This window comes from Dromiciops gliroides, chromosome 3 (assembly GCF_019393635.1).
Source record: "Dromiciops gliroides isolate mDroGli1 chromosome 3, mDroGli1.pri, whole genome shotgun sequence".
NCBI classification, from domain to species: Eukaryota; Metazoa; Chordata; class Mammalia; order Microbiotheria; family Microbiotheriidae; genus Dromiciops; species Dromiciops gliroides.
The window spans coordinates 40,908,823-40,925,598 of NC_057863.1; the positions used below are offsets into that span (position 1 = coordinate 40,908,823).

The 16,776-nt window shown below is 42.6% G+C and overlaps 1 protein-coding gene across 2 annotated transcripts in view; it reads right to left on the reverse strand.

The window, feature by feature from the left end:
- Window positions 1–16,776, reverse strand: part of GNB4 (G protein subunit beta 4) — a 136,695-nt gene that overhangs the window by 44,230 nt on the left and 75,689 nt on the right. Inside the window, exon 1 of one of the 2 annotated variants that reach the window (XM_043992479.1) lies at window positions 10,904–11,036. The exons of the other annotated variant lie outside the window; for it this stretch is intronic. The gene's annotated coding sequence lies outside the window, so the exon portion shown is untranslated. Of the gene's footprint in view, window positions 1–10,903; window positions 11,037–16,776 lie in introns of those variants that run through there. 2 annotated transcript variants of the gene reach the window in all.

The window sequence follows — 16,776 nt, forward strand, 5'->3', positions numbered from 1 at the left end:
GCTGCAGCTAAAAATCAGAAAAAACCACTAAAGAGAATAGTAGTAGGGAAGCACACTCTTTGAAACCAAACGGTCAAAGCACTTGACTCTGATAGATTTATTAAAAGTTGCAGGTTTTGAAAACCAATCACTAAAATGGTCAAAATATTGCTTGCTCTGCTACTATCCCAGAGCGAAGCAAATTGTCTGAAGCACCTGGAGAAGTCTGTACTAGGCTTTCTATTAATAAATCAAATCAATCAATAAACATTTCTAAATATCTGCTCTTGTGCCGGGCCATGTGCTTAATGTGCTAAGCACTGGGGATACAAAAGGAGGCAAAAGACAGTCTGGTCCCTCAAGGAGCTCGCAATCTAATGAGGGAGAGCCAACATGCAAACCTATATGTACAAACTACATACAGGATAAGTAGGAAATAATTAAGAGAAGGAAGGCACTAGAATTAAGAGAGGCTGGGAAAGGATTCCAGGAGAAGATGGAATTTTAGTTGGGGTTTAAAGGAAGCCAGAAAAATCACTGTGGAATTAAGGAGGAAGAGCATCCTAGGCATGAGGGACAGCCAGAGAAAAGGCCCCAAACCGAGAGATGGAGTGTCTTGTACACGAACAGCCAGGAGGTCGGTGTCTTTGAATTGAAAAGTATAAAAAAGGAAGAATGGAAAGGGAGGAGAAGGCTAGGTTAGAAAGGGCTTTGGATGCCAAACACGGGACTTTGTATTTGATCCCGGAAGCAACAGGGAGTCACTGGAGTTTATCAAGTAGGGGTTGGACCTACACTAAGAAAATCGCTTTAATGTCTGAATGAAGGATGAATTGGCATGGGGAGACTTGAGGCAGGCTGATTCACTAGCAGACTACGGCAACAGTCCAGGCATATAAGGGTCTGCCCCAGAGTGGTCAGAGAAGGGGAGGGAGCTTATTAGAGACATTGCAAAGGTGAGATCAGCTGGCCATGGCCAAAGACTGGCTATGTGAGGTGAGAGACAGTGAGAAATCCAGGGTGACTCATGGTGTACCAGAGACTGGTAGGATAGTGTTGTTCTCTTTGGTAATAGAGAAGGGGGTGGGCAGGAACTTTAGAGGGAAGAAAGAGAGTTGTTTGGGACATGCTTAGTTTAAGGTGTCTATTGGGCATCCAGCTCGAGATAACTGAAAGGCAGATGAAGAAGCAAGACTGGAGGTGAGCAGAGAGGATGGAACAAGACAGGGAGATTTGAGAATCATCATACAGCAAGAGATGGTAATTAAATCCATGGAAGCTGATGAGATCACCGAGTGAAGTAGTGCAGAGGGTGATGGGAAGATGGCTCAGGACGGAACCCCTGAGGGACACCTATGATCACAGGACATGATCTGGATGAGGATCCAGCAAAGGAGACGTAGACGTAGAAGAACCAAGAAAGTGATATCCCAAAAACCTAGAGAGGAGGAAAGGGTAACAAACAGTATTAAAGGCTGCAGAGAGGTCAAAGAAAACCAGGATTGAGAACAAGTACTTTGAAGAGTTCTGACAACAGACTATTTTAACATGCTATGGCTCAAACCACAGAATTATAGAGCCAGAGAGAACCCAAAGAGTAAATGAGAAATAAGTTTCTAAGATTTGTAATGAGTATGTCCAAATAAAATATAAAGGGGAGGAAGGGAGAGATACAAGAATACAAATTCTATTTTAAAATGACCTATGTTTCCTACTTAAAAAGAGATGTAACCATCTATTTTAGCTATCTTCAGAGAAAATAATCCTTACAGAAGTAAACAGGAAGTACTTGTAGTGGGGAAAATCTATTTTACTGGTTAATCTATGTGATGTTACACTCTTATTATATGTAACTGTGTTCCAAAGGTCAGGTTCTGTCATGTAAAAAACTAACCATGTTAATAATAGGGTTCTACTGTATTCTATAGTATTATTAGGAATATTATTTGTTCTAGAAGGGGAATTTGGATGAATGATAAAGTACTCCATATTAAAGTTAGATTTAAGCAGCAACTACTGCATATAGTTAGATTTTTTTTTACCAGAAAAGTATTTTATTATTTTCCAGTTACATGTAGAGATAGCTTTCAACATTGGTTTTTATAAGATTTCTAGTTTCAAATATTTCTCCGTCCCTCCCACTCTTCCCCCCTCCCCAAGACAGCAAGCAATCTGATATAGGTTATACGTGTACAATCACATTAAACACATTTCTGCATTACTCATGTTGTTTGAATATTTTATGAGGCTAAATTGACTTAAAAAAAAAAAAGAGACCTATATTCCAAATCTGACTTCCCTTTTTCTTCTTTCATACACACTATGATTAATTAGGAAGTGTTGTCTAAAACAAAGTGAATTAGTCAATTCTTGATTATCATTGTGTTCAGTCACCTATCTTGCTTCTCGTTTTTATTCCATTTTTCTCCTTTCCCTAACTTTGTTGTTTATTATTGTTACCTCCACCAGAGGGCAGACAAATGAAATAAGAGGATGAGGAAACTCAACAATGTTACTTTTTAACTTCCTGAGAAGTTTTAACACCCCCCCCATCCCCACTCCCCATATTCAGTATTAAATGGTGGGCCAGACAGGACACTCTTGAACCAATCTGCTAGAATTGAAGCAAATACAGCCACACCAGTTTTATGAGTGGGCAGAACAGAAAGCCAACTACCTAGGCAGCATAAATGGAGGGGACCAAAATATTCTCCCAACATATTTTCTCATGTGCCTTTCATCATGCCAGACTTCCACAATGAATAACCCATGCTTTAGGGTATTTTGTCACTAAGACACTTTAAAGCCCTATTGTTAATGGAGGACTATTAATGCATTCTGCCCTATTAATATATATATTTAAAATATTAGTATCTTTTAACGAAAAGTTTCTCTCATTATCTAGGCTATCACCAAGCAAGGTCTTAAAGTGACAGACAGAAACACAGGAGAGGTATATTTTGATGATTGGGAGAAAAAAAGAAATGTCAGAATACACATCTTGATAGGAGCTCTGAGATATGAAGATTTAACAAGTGACTATTTGTGTCTTTGCAAAATATACTATACAGAGAAATGGAACTCTTGTTAAAAATAAATTTCAGCATTTTGCTTAGGCTTAATTCTGAATAGAGATGCTCAGAAGTAGACAAATAGCTACTGTATGAATAGTAAAACAGGGTCAGAAAAAAGAGAAACAACTTCAGAGAATTCTATGAATACTAGTAAGCATCAGCAGACAACAAGAAGGTGATAAAAATGAGATTAAGTGTTTAAATTTGTCAAGCAGCAAGACAAAGTAGTGAAGCATCAAACCACAAGGAACGTAGCCACCAACTAAGGAGAGTCTTCATTACACAAACGCTACAGGAAAGACTGTTGGCCTTTTCAGTAACTAGCCCAGAGAATATTAAGCCAGAAGCAGTATCACTGATGACAATTTCTGGACGTCTAATGGCGGAGTGAGAGTTTTGCATTATCCGTGCTATTTCTAGCAGAGACACATGCTTTCTTTTCCTTTCAAAAAAGTAAAAGCAATAAATATGGTTTTACATACAAAGTGGGAAGCTCCAGGTCCAACGACTGGGTTCTGGTGCCAACTCTGCCATTAACTAGCTGTGTTAATCTTAGACAAGTCCCTTAACTTCACTGGACCTCATTTCATCTACAAACAAAAGGACTAGATGAGATATCCTCTAAGTTTCCTTTTGGCTCTAGACTCTGATGACTGTTTGATACCATTAAGAAATCAGGCAGGGGGCAGCTAGATGGCACAGTGGTAAAGCACCGGACCTGGATTCAGGAGGACCTGAGTTCAAATCCGGCCTCAGACACTTGACACTTACTAGCTGTGTGACCCTGGGCAAGTCACTTAACCCTCATTGCCCTGCAAAAAAAAAAAACAAAAAAAAAACCAAGAAATCAGGCAGTTCATGAACCTGAACGAACGTTTGTATACGATGGCTGTTGTTAGCTTAGTTACCATGTACTGCTCCTGACCAGAGAGCTAAATTCTACATACAATTCTGCCTTTTGGTCCAAGCAATAGCCTTCCTTTGAATTAGGCAATTCTAACTGATAAGTTCATCAGTAGGCTCTATGAGCCAAGACTGTTTGCTATGTACAGTACAATAATGTTACTGTAGTATATTCTTTCAAACGAATTTGGCCATGGAACACTTTGGGGCTTGAACGAAGTCTATATAAACTGACCGAGGGGAGGAGGGAACAGGGTTTAGGAATATGTAATATTCTCCAGGATAATGGATGAGAATTGGGAAATTCTGGGGCAAAAAAGGGTAAACTAAGCTTAGTTGCCTAACAACAACAAAAATTGCCGTAAGTATTTTTTTATAATATGTTGATGAATATTTAATTTTTAGAGGAAAAATATTACTAGTATCGAAAGTCTCAGGGAACTCCTATTCACATCTTTTGGAATACCAGGGCTCTATAGAATACAGGTTGGGAAACGTGACTTTGGAACGATTTTCAGCTTAAACACTACCAAAAAAAGGGCAGGCACTGTTCTGTGGATATTTTCCATAAAAATTCAAGGCCAATATCATCGAACCAATTTCAGTAAATTGTTCTCTCCCAATATGAGAGTAGGCACACAAAAGCATTCTGATCTCCCCTTAAAAGATTTCATCGAGTATTCACATTGGCAGGGGAAAAAAATTCTGGGAAGAGTTTTTCACCTTCCACCCAGTGCAAATAAAATCTTCAAAGTTAACATATCCACGAATCAAAATTCAATATACAACCACCATAAGAGACAGGTATTTTGGCTCTAAACATTTAACTATATAATAGCACTACACATTTGTGGAACAGGTAAAATATTAACCATTGTTTCATAATGCTGAATAACTTTTAGGAGAAAATTAATCTCCACAGCCCACAGAAAATTCCAGAATGAGTCTTCCCTAAAGGTTAGCCACAGTTTAAGCATAAAAGACTCTCCACTGTCATACAGTGTTCCCCAAACCAGAATACCACAAAAATAGCTTTACTGTGCTGTGTTTCCTCAGTCTCTTTTGCCCACTTGACCAGAGGATGAATATGACGGGACACATTAAGGAAAGGGGAGGGAGCCTAGTAATCAATCAATCAATAAGTATGGTGAGGCCGAGTGGTACAGTAGCCCTCCTAACAGTCAGGACTGAGGCAGGACGGTACGGGTCTAACTCTGGCCTCTGATACACGCTGGCTGTATGACAGGTCACTTAAGCTCTTAATGCCTCCAGTAGCCAAGACCATTAATTGCACATCAGGTGCCCACCCTATCTGCAGATAAGTTCCCGGACCAAGGTATTTCTTACACTGATGAAATCACAAGTCCCACCCAAAGGCGGGGTGTCGGAGGAGTGTGCACTGTGCTAGCTACTGGGGATGCCCTCAAGGAACTTCCATTCTATACAGTGTCACAATGCACACACAAAGAAATAACACTGATTTACTACAACTCTCCAGTATCACATATCTGATGAACACAGCTATGCTGAAGTAATACAATAAGTAAATTCATTCTAGGCTCAACAGCAAAAGATTCTTACAAAATCACTTCATTATCTAAACGCAATTTGCAACCATGCAAAAACAATGCAGCCACTTAGTTCATTCCTAATTCTAATTTTTCAAATGATTCAAATGTCTACTTAAAAAAAAAGAAAACTCAGACGTACCTTAAACTTACACAATAGCCCAGTCATGGAAAGAAAATCAATTCCACAGATTTAAAAGGAAAAAGAGTTATCCAATGTGTCTATTAGTGGTCCCACGAATAAGCATTATCTATTTTTGTGTCTAAGAACCTATGGTCATCGTAGCAAACTTTACAATTGTTTACATAATTTTAAAAAAAGGTAACCAATGTGGGGCAGTTAGGTGGTGCAGCAGATAGAGCACTGGCTCTGAATTCAGGAGGACCTAAGTTCAAATTCGGCCTCAGACACTTGACACTTACTAGCTGTGTGACCCTGGGCAAGTCACTTAGCCCTCACTGCCCCGGAAAGAAAAAAAAAGGTAACCAATGTAAGACATTAAAGCATCAATACTACTTTATCATGATGGATAAGCTTATGATTATTCTGAACATTAGGTACCAGTGGAAGTTTCTTATTCTTTTTTAAAACTGATCTCCAAATGAACTGCACTAGGAGAAAACAAATATTTATGGAAAACCATGATTTTTGGCCTATATCTGCAAAAAGGGCTCAGTTAATTGATGAAAAATGTAATTTCAAGAATCTAGGAGTAGTGAGAAGGAAAAGTGTCACCTAAAAACCACAACTCAATTATGCAAGGCAGAATTTCTCCACTCTAGTTGGAATGAAGAAAGCTGAACTCCTACACAGAAGAGTTATTTTTAAAACAAAATTTGAAAATATGTCTTGTCAAAGGGCCTAAAAGTACAGGGATTACATTTTAGAGTTGTACATAATTTTAAGTAGCAGGAAAACAGCCCCCAAAGTATGTTTCTCTACTAATAGAACTTCCAACATATCAGAAAAGAGTTACATACCTGTCTCAATCTTAGTTCACAAGACTGGGAAGATAGGATTGGGAACCTAATTAATAAAGGGAATCGTACTGATTATCAATTGGAGGCTAAAGTATTTCCAAATCCAAAATCATCTCAGCAGAATGCATATTTAACAGGGAGGGGAAAACATAACCCTTTCTTCATGTACTAAAAAAATTAAATAAAATAAATGATCCATGTTGGCAAAAGCATTAGCACAAGTAAAACCTGTTTGCTTTTCATCATAAATCCATGTCTCTGAATCAGTGAATGGCAAAGTTTAAGGCAGTGATGTATTTGTTAGGGAGGTGGAAGAATGTTCAATCACAAAAAGAAAAAAAGGAAGGAAAATAACTCCTCTCCCTTATAAACAGTTTCTCCATTTACAAACAACCTTTTTTTTTTGGTGAGGCAATTGGGGTTAAGTGACTTGCCCAGGGTCACACAGCTAGTAAGTTACAAACAACCTTTTAAAGTCCACTAACATTTCCACAGAACTGCATTTCTGTTGTTCTAGACCAGGGGTTCTTAAATTTGTGACTCCTTTGGCTGTCTGGTGAAGACTAGGGACCCCTTCTCAGAATAATTGTTTAAATGCATAAAATAAAGTGCACAAAATTACAAAGGAAACTGATTATGCTGAAATGGTCATCAAAATATTTTTTTTAAAAACTAAGTCCAGGGGCAGCTAGATGGCGCAGTGGATAGAACACCGACCCTGGATTCAGGAGTACCTGAGTTCAAATCTGGCCTCAGACACTTAACACTTACTAGCTGTTCAACCCTGGGCAAGTCACTTAAGCCCAATTGCCTACTAAAAAAAAAAAAAAAACCCTTAAGTCCATGGAAGCCAGGCTAAGAATCCAAGCTATGGACATAATGTAATATATAGGAATTACCATCTAAGAAATATTTTTATTTGATATCACTGACATCATTATTAATTATCCTTCTAGAATTTAATGCTTGTTGAATTGTACATGGGGTCTTTTATGTGGCTTACTAAAGTTACTTCCCTTCTCTCACCTCCTTCTAAGTTTTGTTTTGTTGGGTTTTTTAAAACAAATTTTTGTTGTTCAGTCATTTCATGATTCCATTTTGGGGTTTTCTTGGGAAAGATACCAGAGTGGTTTGCAATTTCCTTCTCCAGCTCTTTTTTTTTTTGGTGAGGCAACTGGGGTTAAGTGACTTGCCCAGGGTCACACAGCTAGTTAGTGTCAGAGGCTGGATTTGAACTCATGAAGATCAGTGTTTTTGATTCCAAGCCCAGTGTTCTAGCCACCATACTACCTAGCTGCCCTTTAAACAAAAACAAATAATCATTACTTTAAAAGATTCAAATACAATCTAATGGTACTTAAAGGATATTGGTGCTAGATTGGTCTCTAAGGAAAGATGAGTGGTCTTGGCAGGACACAAAGTAAAGTAAAGTAAAGACTCAAATCTCAGGATTGCTTTACTACATATACCAAGACAGACAGACAAGGCAGACAGACAGACAGACAGACAGACAGACAGACAGACAGACACACACACACACACACAAAAAGCTCTCTTTCTAATTCTCCTGGAGAATAGGACTATTTGTAAAACCAAAGCCCAAACCTCCAGATAATATCCCCAAAGCAACACACCAAAGATATGACTGGATAGCAAGGCATAATGGAAAAAACACCACTTTCCTGTCAGAAAATCTGGGTTTAAATACTAGCTCTGCTACTATGTGACTTGGACCTCTCTGATCCTGTTTCCTTATCTGTAAGAGAATTGACATGGGCTAGATTATTTCTAAACTGAATCTGCGATGCTACTTTTCTCATATTAGGATAGCTGAAGACAAGAAATAAAGCAGAAACCCAAGTCTTAATCTCAAGGTACAAGTTGAATACAACACCCCTTAAACACATACAAAAAGAAGGTCAACATGGAAAAGAAGCAAAGTCAGAGAACCACAGTATTTAGAGGTAGAAAGGAAGCTAGAGACCATATGTAATCCAACCTTCTACTTTACAGATGAGGTAACTGAGACTCAGTGAGCAAAAATAACTCGTCCAAGGTCTCACAACTAATTGGAGACAAAGCCAGGAAGAGAATTCAGTCTATTGTTCTTTCTATGACACAATGGAGATGAGTTGGATCCATGGACCAACAGGTTCAAATGCACTCATAGAATCATTATCTTCTCCAACTGTCACTTTATACATGAAGAAGATGAAGAGTAGAGAGGTGCAAGCCTCCTTGCAGGAGGACAGGAATGGCTTTCTTCCCTCCAGCTCCATCAGAGGTTAGGAAGAAACAGGATGAGGGTATCCCCTGGAAGAGGAGGAAGCCCAGCACTCAGGGGGAAGGAAGGGCGACAGAAAAGGAGGTTTTAGTATAAAGCAAACTCAAATCCTCATGCAATTTTAGGTTTTCTTGAGAGAATAGTATCTATGATTAGAGAGGCGAGGATACTCCTACTGAAGGTGAAACAGACCCCACAGTCTGTTCTGGGCACCTCATTTTGATAAAGTGTAAAATGTCCAGGGGCAGACAACTATGGCCTGGAGATCGGGTCAGCTCTGGATCTGCTGTATGAACTGAAGATGTTTAGCTTAGAGGAGAGAACTCTGGAAGGGGCATGGTACTTAAAGACTCTTAAGTAAGGTTACAATGGGAAAGAGTGATGATGGGGGTTATGATTAGGTATAATAGGTAGAAACAGCAGGGAAGCAAATCAAGAAGCCACCTATGGTCTATTATCTTATGTGCCGAGCACTAAGTGATGGGGTTAAAAAGAAAAGCAAAAAAATTGTATGTGTGTGTATCCCCTCTTTCAGGGCCCTTACATTTCAGTGGCTGAGACAACAGACACAGAAGGAGGTTTAGACTTGCTAGAAGGAAAAAGAAACTCGGTTCCTCAACAGATCCCCAAGTGGACTGGGTTGCAGTTAAGTGACTAACCCTCCCCAGAGGTCATCAAGCAAAAACCGAAGGGGGAGGGGAGGAAGAGGGAGGGAAGAGGAGAGGAATCTCATTAAAGCCAAGGCATCTTAGCAGTGTGGCAAGGCCTCAAGAAAGGACTTTTAACCTCCTAGGACCTAGTTGACCTAGTTGGTCTAAAGGACCTCTGAGGTTCACAGGATCACAGATCCACAGTGGAAGGACCAGAAGTCCACCCTCTCCCCCCCCCCCATCCCCTCGTTTTACAGATGGGAAAACTGAAGCCTAGTGATTTGTCAAGTGTGAAGGTGGGATCAGAACCAAGGACCTCTATTTCCAGGACCAGCACCCTTACCACGATTCCCCTGATGGCCCCCAAAGGGAAGGGAATAAATATTTAGTAAGCACCCATTTCTTAAGCTCCTATCATGCTCAGGCACTATGCTAAGTACTTTACAAATATGATCTCATTTGATCTTTTGGGGGGGGGGGCGGGGCAATGAGGGTTAAGTGACTTGCCCAGGGTCACACAGATATTAAGTGTCAAATGTGTGAGGTCAAATTTGAACTCAGGTCCTCTTGAATCCAGAGCTGGTGCTTTATCCACTGCGCCACCTTGCTACCCCTCATTTGATCTTCACAACAGCCCTGGGAAGCAGGTGCTATTATTATTCCCATTTTATAGTGGAAGAAATAGAGGCAGGTGGAGGTTAGGGGACTTGGTCACACAGCTAATAAGCCTCTGAGGCTGGATCTGAACTCGGGGCTGACCCCAGGCCCGGCCCTCTCCCCACTCCCGCAGCCCCGGCTGCCCGAGGTTCCTCCTAGTTCTAAAGCAACGATCTATCCCAGGGTTCTAAGGGTTGGCTTGGTTCCAAGGCCTCTGAGGGCCCTTCTTCTTCCTCAGAATCACAGAATTGAGAAAACTGCAGGTGGAAGAGGAGGAGGAGGGGGAAAAGGGGGAGGAAAGGGAAGGAGAGAAAAAGGAAGGGGAGGGAAGAGAGGAAGAGGGAAGAAAGTGGAGGAGGAAAAAGGAGAGAAGGGTAAAAGAAGTAAAAAAAGGAGAAAAGAAAGGGGAGGAGGAAAAGGAGGAGAAGAGAGGGTGGGAAAAAGAAAGAGAAACAGGGTGAAGGAAGAAGAGAAGGAAGAAGAAAAGGGAGGAGGAAGGGGAGGAAGAGGAAAAGAGAAGAGAGGGGAGGAGGAAGGGGAGAAGGAGAAGGGAAGTGGAGGGGAAGAAGAGGAGGAAGGAGAGGAAGGGGGAAAGGGAGGGGGGAGAAGAGAGGAGGCGAGGAGGAAGAGAAGAAGGGAAGAGAGGGAAGAAGAGGAAGGGGAAAGGAGGAGGAAGAAGAGAAGAGGACGCACGGAGGAGGAGGATGGGGAGGCGAGGGAACAGGGAGGAGGACGAGGAGGGAGGGGAAGGGAAGCCGGGCCGGGCCGGGCAGGGGGCCGGGCCGCTCCCGCCGGCCGCGGGCTCACCTGCCTGGGCCGCGCGCGGCTCCCTCCTCGGCCGCCCGCCTGCCTGCCCGCCCGCCCGGCGGCCTCTAGCTGCGGCGCGGGCTCGGGCTCGCGCGCTCGCGGCTCATAGCCCCGGGGCCGGAGGCCCGGACAGCCCGGCCACACCCAGAGCGGCGCAGCCGCCTCCGCCGCCTCGGCTGCCGGGAGCCCGCGTCCCGCCTGGGCCGAGGCTGCTGTGGCTTCGCCGCCGCCCCGGAGCTGCGTCCTCTTCCCTGTGCGCCGCCTCTTTCTCAGCTGCTGCCGCCGCCGAGCCCCAAACCGCTCCCGTCCGGCTCCCGCAGCCGAGCCACCAGCCAGCAGCGAGCTGAGGAGGGAGTGCCCCGATGCCGCCGCTGGGGGCCGCGCAGGCACCGCCCTCTCCCCCCGTTCCCGCGCCGCTATGGTACGGTCCCGCCAGCTGGGCCCCCGGCGGACCGACCCACTCCGACCACAAAAAGGGGAGGACGGGGAGGGAGCACGGCGCATGCGTCGGACATGGCTGCGGCCCGACCGGCTTCCTATTTTCCCACTGGGGACCAGAAGGGCGGGGAGGGGGAGGGTCGTTCCCGGCCCCTTTGGTTTTCTCTGCAGCTGCGGCAGAGCCGGACTCCGGGAACCTGGTGCAGAGAGCTCTAAAGCCTCGGGATACGTGGGGTTCAGCTCTATTCCGAGGCCACTGATGAAAGGGAGAGGGCAAGCTCCTTGCGGGCATGCTCTGTTTCACTTTTGACTGAATCTTCTATGCCTCCCACTGTGCAGGCTCTCCAAGACCCTGACCCGTCTCTCCACCGACACCGGCCCCACCCGGGGCGGGCCCTAGTCAATCCTATCCGCAGGGGGTCTGCCTGCCTCTAGTCTCTCCCCACTTCATCCTCCATGTAGGCACTCAAGTGGTTTTCCTCCAGGAGCAATTGCAAAATGCTCTGTTTGACTCCTTCCTGCTTGTCCAGTCTTCTTACAGCTGACTCCCCAACACGAAAGATCCGATCCGGTGACACCCGCCTCGTGGCTGCTCCACAAATGAGACTCCCCAGCCATTCATTCTGGCCGTCCCCCATCCCTAGAATGCTCTCTCCCTTCTCCCCTCTGACCACTGACTTCCCTGGATTGAAGTCCCGACCGAAATCTCACCTGATACAGGAAGCCTTCCCTAAATCCTCTTTTTTTTTTTTTTTTTTTTTGCGGGGCAATGGGGGTTAAGTGACTTGCCCAGGGTCACACAGCCAGTAAGTGTCAAGTGTCTGAGGCTGGATTTTGAACTCAGGAACTCCTGAATCCAGGGCTGGTGCTTTATCCACTGCGCCACCTAGCCGCCCCCTCCCTAAATCCTCTTAATCCCAATGCTTTCCCTCTGTCCCTTATTTCCTATTTCTTTAGCTTGCCTTGCATATATTTGTTTACGTGTTAGAGTGTCCTGTGTTAGATTGTAAGCTCCTTCAGGGCAGGAACTGTCTTTTGTCTCTTTTTGTATCCCAAGCGTTCCGCGCTGTGTCTCGTACACAGTAGGTGCTTAATGTTTTTTGATTGATCAATAAATGAGGGACTAGATGACTTCTGAGATCCCTTGGGCCAGACCCTGTACTAACCTCTGATCAGTAAGTCTGTTAACAGGCATTTATTAAGCACCTACTATGTGCCAGGCACTGTTAAGCTCAGGGAAAGAAAAGGCAAAAAAACACTTTATGTACAATATCTGTAAAGACAAAATATATTCTGGATAAATTGGAGATAGTCTAGAGAAGGCTTCAGCATTAAGGAGGTGATACAAAGACCAAAAAAATGAAAATCGCAGCCCCCAAGGGGCTTACAACCTTTTTAAAAAGAGGAAAAGGAGGGGGGGTAGGTAACTTTTGTCCAGGGCCACATAGCTAGCAAGTCTCTCAGGTCGAATTTGAACTTAGGTCCTCTGACTCCAGGACGGGTGCTCTATTCACTGTGCCCCAGAGCTTACAAGCTATTGAGGGAGACTGCTGTATACCTGTAGGATCAGGGATCAGACTTGCAGTTGCACTGGTATAAGGAACTTCTTGGTAAGGAACTTCCTATATAATTCAAGTTGGCTTCTTCTCTATACTTTATATTAAGGAGAGATGCCTAGAATAGGGAGAGATTAATATGCAGAACTTGAACCCAGCACCCTGTGGCTCTCTTTTCATTGTTACCCTGTCTTTCTTGTATGCAGATAAATATATACAAAAATCTTTCTAGACTATAAACTGCAGAGAAGGCTGGATCTCCATTTGTTAGGGCAGCTCCTCATGGAGCTTACACACTGTTGAAATCACAGGTCCGGTAAAATATGTGTGTGTGTGTTTGTGTGCATATGTATGTATATATATATATATATATATATATTCATAGCAAATGCATAATAACTGTCTACTATGTGTAAGGTACAGCTCCCCAAACTGCCATGCCACTATTTAGCACTATGCTTAGTGGCAAATAGTAGGTACTTAATAAATGTCAAATATTGTTTCACTTTCTAGGCTTTGATTTCACCACCTATAAAATGGGGCTGGGTAGCAGAGACCACTTCTAGATTCTTCAACCCAGACACAGAGTAAGCTAGAACCCAGTTTGCTTCCACTTCTCAATTTCTGATCCAATATGTTGTTTCCTCAAGCTTCCCCAATGCCTACCAGTTAATTGTGCCCTACAGTCTAGAAAGCATTGCTCCATGGACGTCATAGAAAAAAAATATGCATATTGCTCAAGGAGGGCTGCAAAAACTTGCCACCACCTCTGCTAGCTGAAGCCAGTATTTTAGATTTGTGTATCCAACTAAAACCTCAAATAAATATACCCATTGCATTCGTTCACTTTGAAATCTATACCCCAGAAAAGAGCAGTCCCCCCCCTTTCCCCCTTCTGCCTCCCTTTCTTGGGGGCTAATCTGATATGATGGACGGTTGCTATAGCATTAGATCTCTGACGTTAAACAGTTTTAAAGAAACAACACTGAATTGTGAAAGCTACTGAGGAGTTAGTGCACTGAAGCCTCTTTGTTGGGGGAAAAAAAAGAGAGATTTGAATAATATCATTTCAAGGCTGGAATACTCCCACAGCTTTCCAGGCTGTCATTCTTAGATAGACACTTTCACCTGCAAGAAATTAAGAAAGACTTTGAAAAAGATGTTAGTTCTTATACTTTCCTAGGATGTAAAAAAAGAGAAGGAAAGGGAAAAAGGAAAAGAGGAAGAAGAGGAAGAGAGTAGAAGACGAGAGACAGGTAGGGGATCAGGCTAGGGAGGCTAGGTTAGGGAAATTTAATGGTCCTGTACAAATTGGACCCCCCCCCCAATTAGATTACAAGCTCCTGGAAGGCAGAAAGTGGGGTTTGGTTTTATTTTTTTGTCCTTTCTTTTTATCCTCTATGCTTCCCACCACTGACATATAGAAAGTAAGCTCTTAATAAATGCTTGTTGACCATGAGATCCTTGGATAGAATGTAAGCTCCTTGAGCACCAGGAATGTTTAATATTTGTCTTTGTGTCCCAATGTGCCTGGACACACAGCAAATATATATATATGTGTGTGTGTGTGTGTGTGTGTGTGTGTATCCACACATGTATATGCATATATACACATATACCTTTATGTGTGTATGTATATATATGTGTGTGTGTGTGTGTGTGTGTGTGTATGTACACACAAATTTCCCCTCAGTCTCATTTACATGAAAGCAATCCTCAGAAAATGCTATAGGTTTGGTTAGGATAGGGATATCATGTGTTTGAGAGATCTTTCAGGGAATTCAAACTAAGATATTCCACTTTCATCAGAGATGAGCAATTCCTGGCATTGAGATGGAACTGGGGAAGTGGGGTAGAGTTTGCTAAAGATTATCACCTAGCTTTTCTCATTAGATCCTATCCCCTTAAAACAGATTGCATTTAAAGGCATCACCAACCTAAAAGCATAAAAAGTATTTTGCTGCTACTGCTTCAAACCTTGAGAATAAATAATGCAAAGCAAACGCTTCTATATCTCTTAGACTAATAAATGATCTGGGCAGAGAAACTGCTGAATGGATAAAGTCCAAGTACCAAAGGGGTGAATTTTAATTATCACCACGATTCCCCTTCCAAGAACATCATTCATTATACTGGTGTTTTGCTACATCTGCTGCCATATCATTCTCCAGCCAGTGCTGGTTAAAGCAGAAAGCAATACTGCAAATCTGAAAGTGGAATTGATGAACAGAATTTCATTACCAGAAACCATTTGCTAAGCACCCAAGGTTGCCACTAAGCAATCTAGCAATTATGGAATGTGCTAAAAGACAATAGAAATTATAAAAGAGAGTAAAAACACAAAGCATAATTTCAAAAATGTAAACCTGCTATATTTTGGAGCTGGTAATTGTAGTAAGGTATTTTTATTACACTGTTTATATTTTCTTTGTATTTCCAGCACTTAGGGTAGGGTCTGGCACATAGTAGGCACTTAATAAATGCTTTTCGTCTGACTGCTTCTTTCCTGCACACTAAATATTTTTCTTTCTAAATATAATGTGCTAATACTAATATTCAACAATTCTGCACAACCCACAAATAAATCAATGTGTAATACGACTGTATGACTGATGCTGGAGATGGCAGGAACCATGATCAACAAAACCTCCACTCCCTTTCTGAGCCTTAGAGCATCAGGAACAGACCTTTTGAGATAAAATCACTAAAACTAGCCCCTTTTTTCTTCCCCAAGGTGTGCCCCCTATGCATATCATCATCTTCATTACCAACCAACTATAAAAATTAAAAATGAAAGTGTCGTGGTTTTATAGCTACCGGGCTCAGGTATTTTTAGGAATCCAGAGGAAGCAGCCACTTAATCTGCCCCTTAAGAAGTGTGTATTGGTCTTTGTTTAATTCTCAGAAGACAGACATCCTCAGCACACAACAGTGACGTGGAAGCCATCCCCTTGCCCCCCGTGTACACAATGAACTATTTTTGCCATATCTTTCTACTGCTGAAGTTCAGGAAATTTCCTTCTATTTCTTCTCCAGATCTAAAACCCTATGATCCTAGTCATGGCTTTCATAAGCCACAGTATTGTTAATGTTATGTTGCAGACTGGCCTGCTCTTTCCCTTGTACTCCCTTTCTCATATAGCTTTGGTCTGAATGCATGTCAGGATAACGGGGAAGTCCTATAAATTCACAGTTTGGCCTAGGGTCCATCATATGTATCAGCTTTATATTTTCACCATCAGATGGTTCAAATGATAAAATTGCAAGTATTTATTTAGTAAAATAATAGTCTAAACATTTTCCCATGGACTCTCTGGTGGTGTTCTATCTTGTGCATGTAGGTAGGTTTCAAATGATCTCAGCCATACCAAAGTCCTACTTGCGTCCATGCTCCTGCCATAGAGGTGACCCAAAGTTCCTCAAAGGCTATTCCAGGGGAGCATAGCTTCTGGCCTTTGGTCTCATGTACCTAGTCAACAAGCCAAGTCAAATGAACAGACACTTGTCAAAGCATCCCAGCTCATAGCTGGGTGCTTTCATTGGCTGTCTCCCATGCCTGGAGTGCTCTTACTCCTTGGCTTCCTTCAAGTCTCAACTAAAATTCTACTTGCTGCAAGAAGCCTTTTCCAGTTCCCCTTAAGGCCAGTGCCCTCCCTCTGAAGTCACTCCAATAGCTGTTTGTACATAGTTATTTGCATATTATCTCTTCTATTACATTGTGAGCTCTTTGAGTGTAGGAATGCTTTTGCCTTTCTCTGTATTCCCCACACATTTGAGTCTTTTTTTCCATCCTCTCCAAATCTTCAGGACCCTTTTTGGTTTGGGAATGGTGTTTGGGTTTTTTGGGCAAAGATACTGGAGTGGTTTGCCATTTCCTAT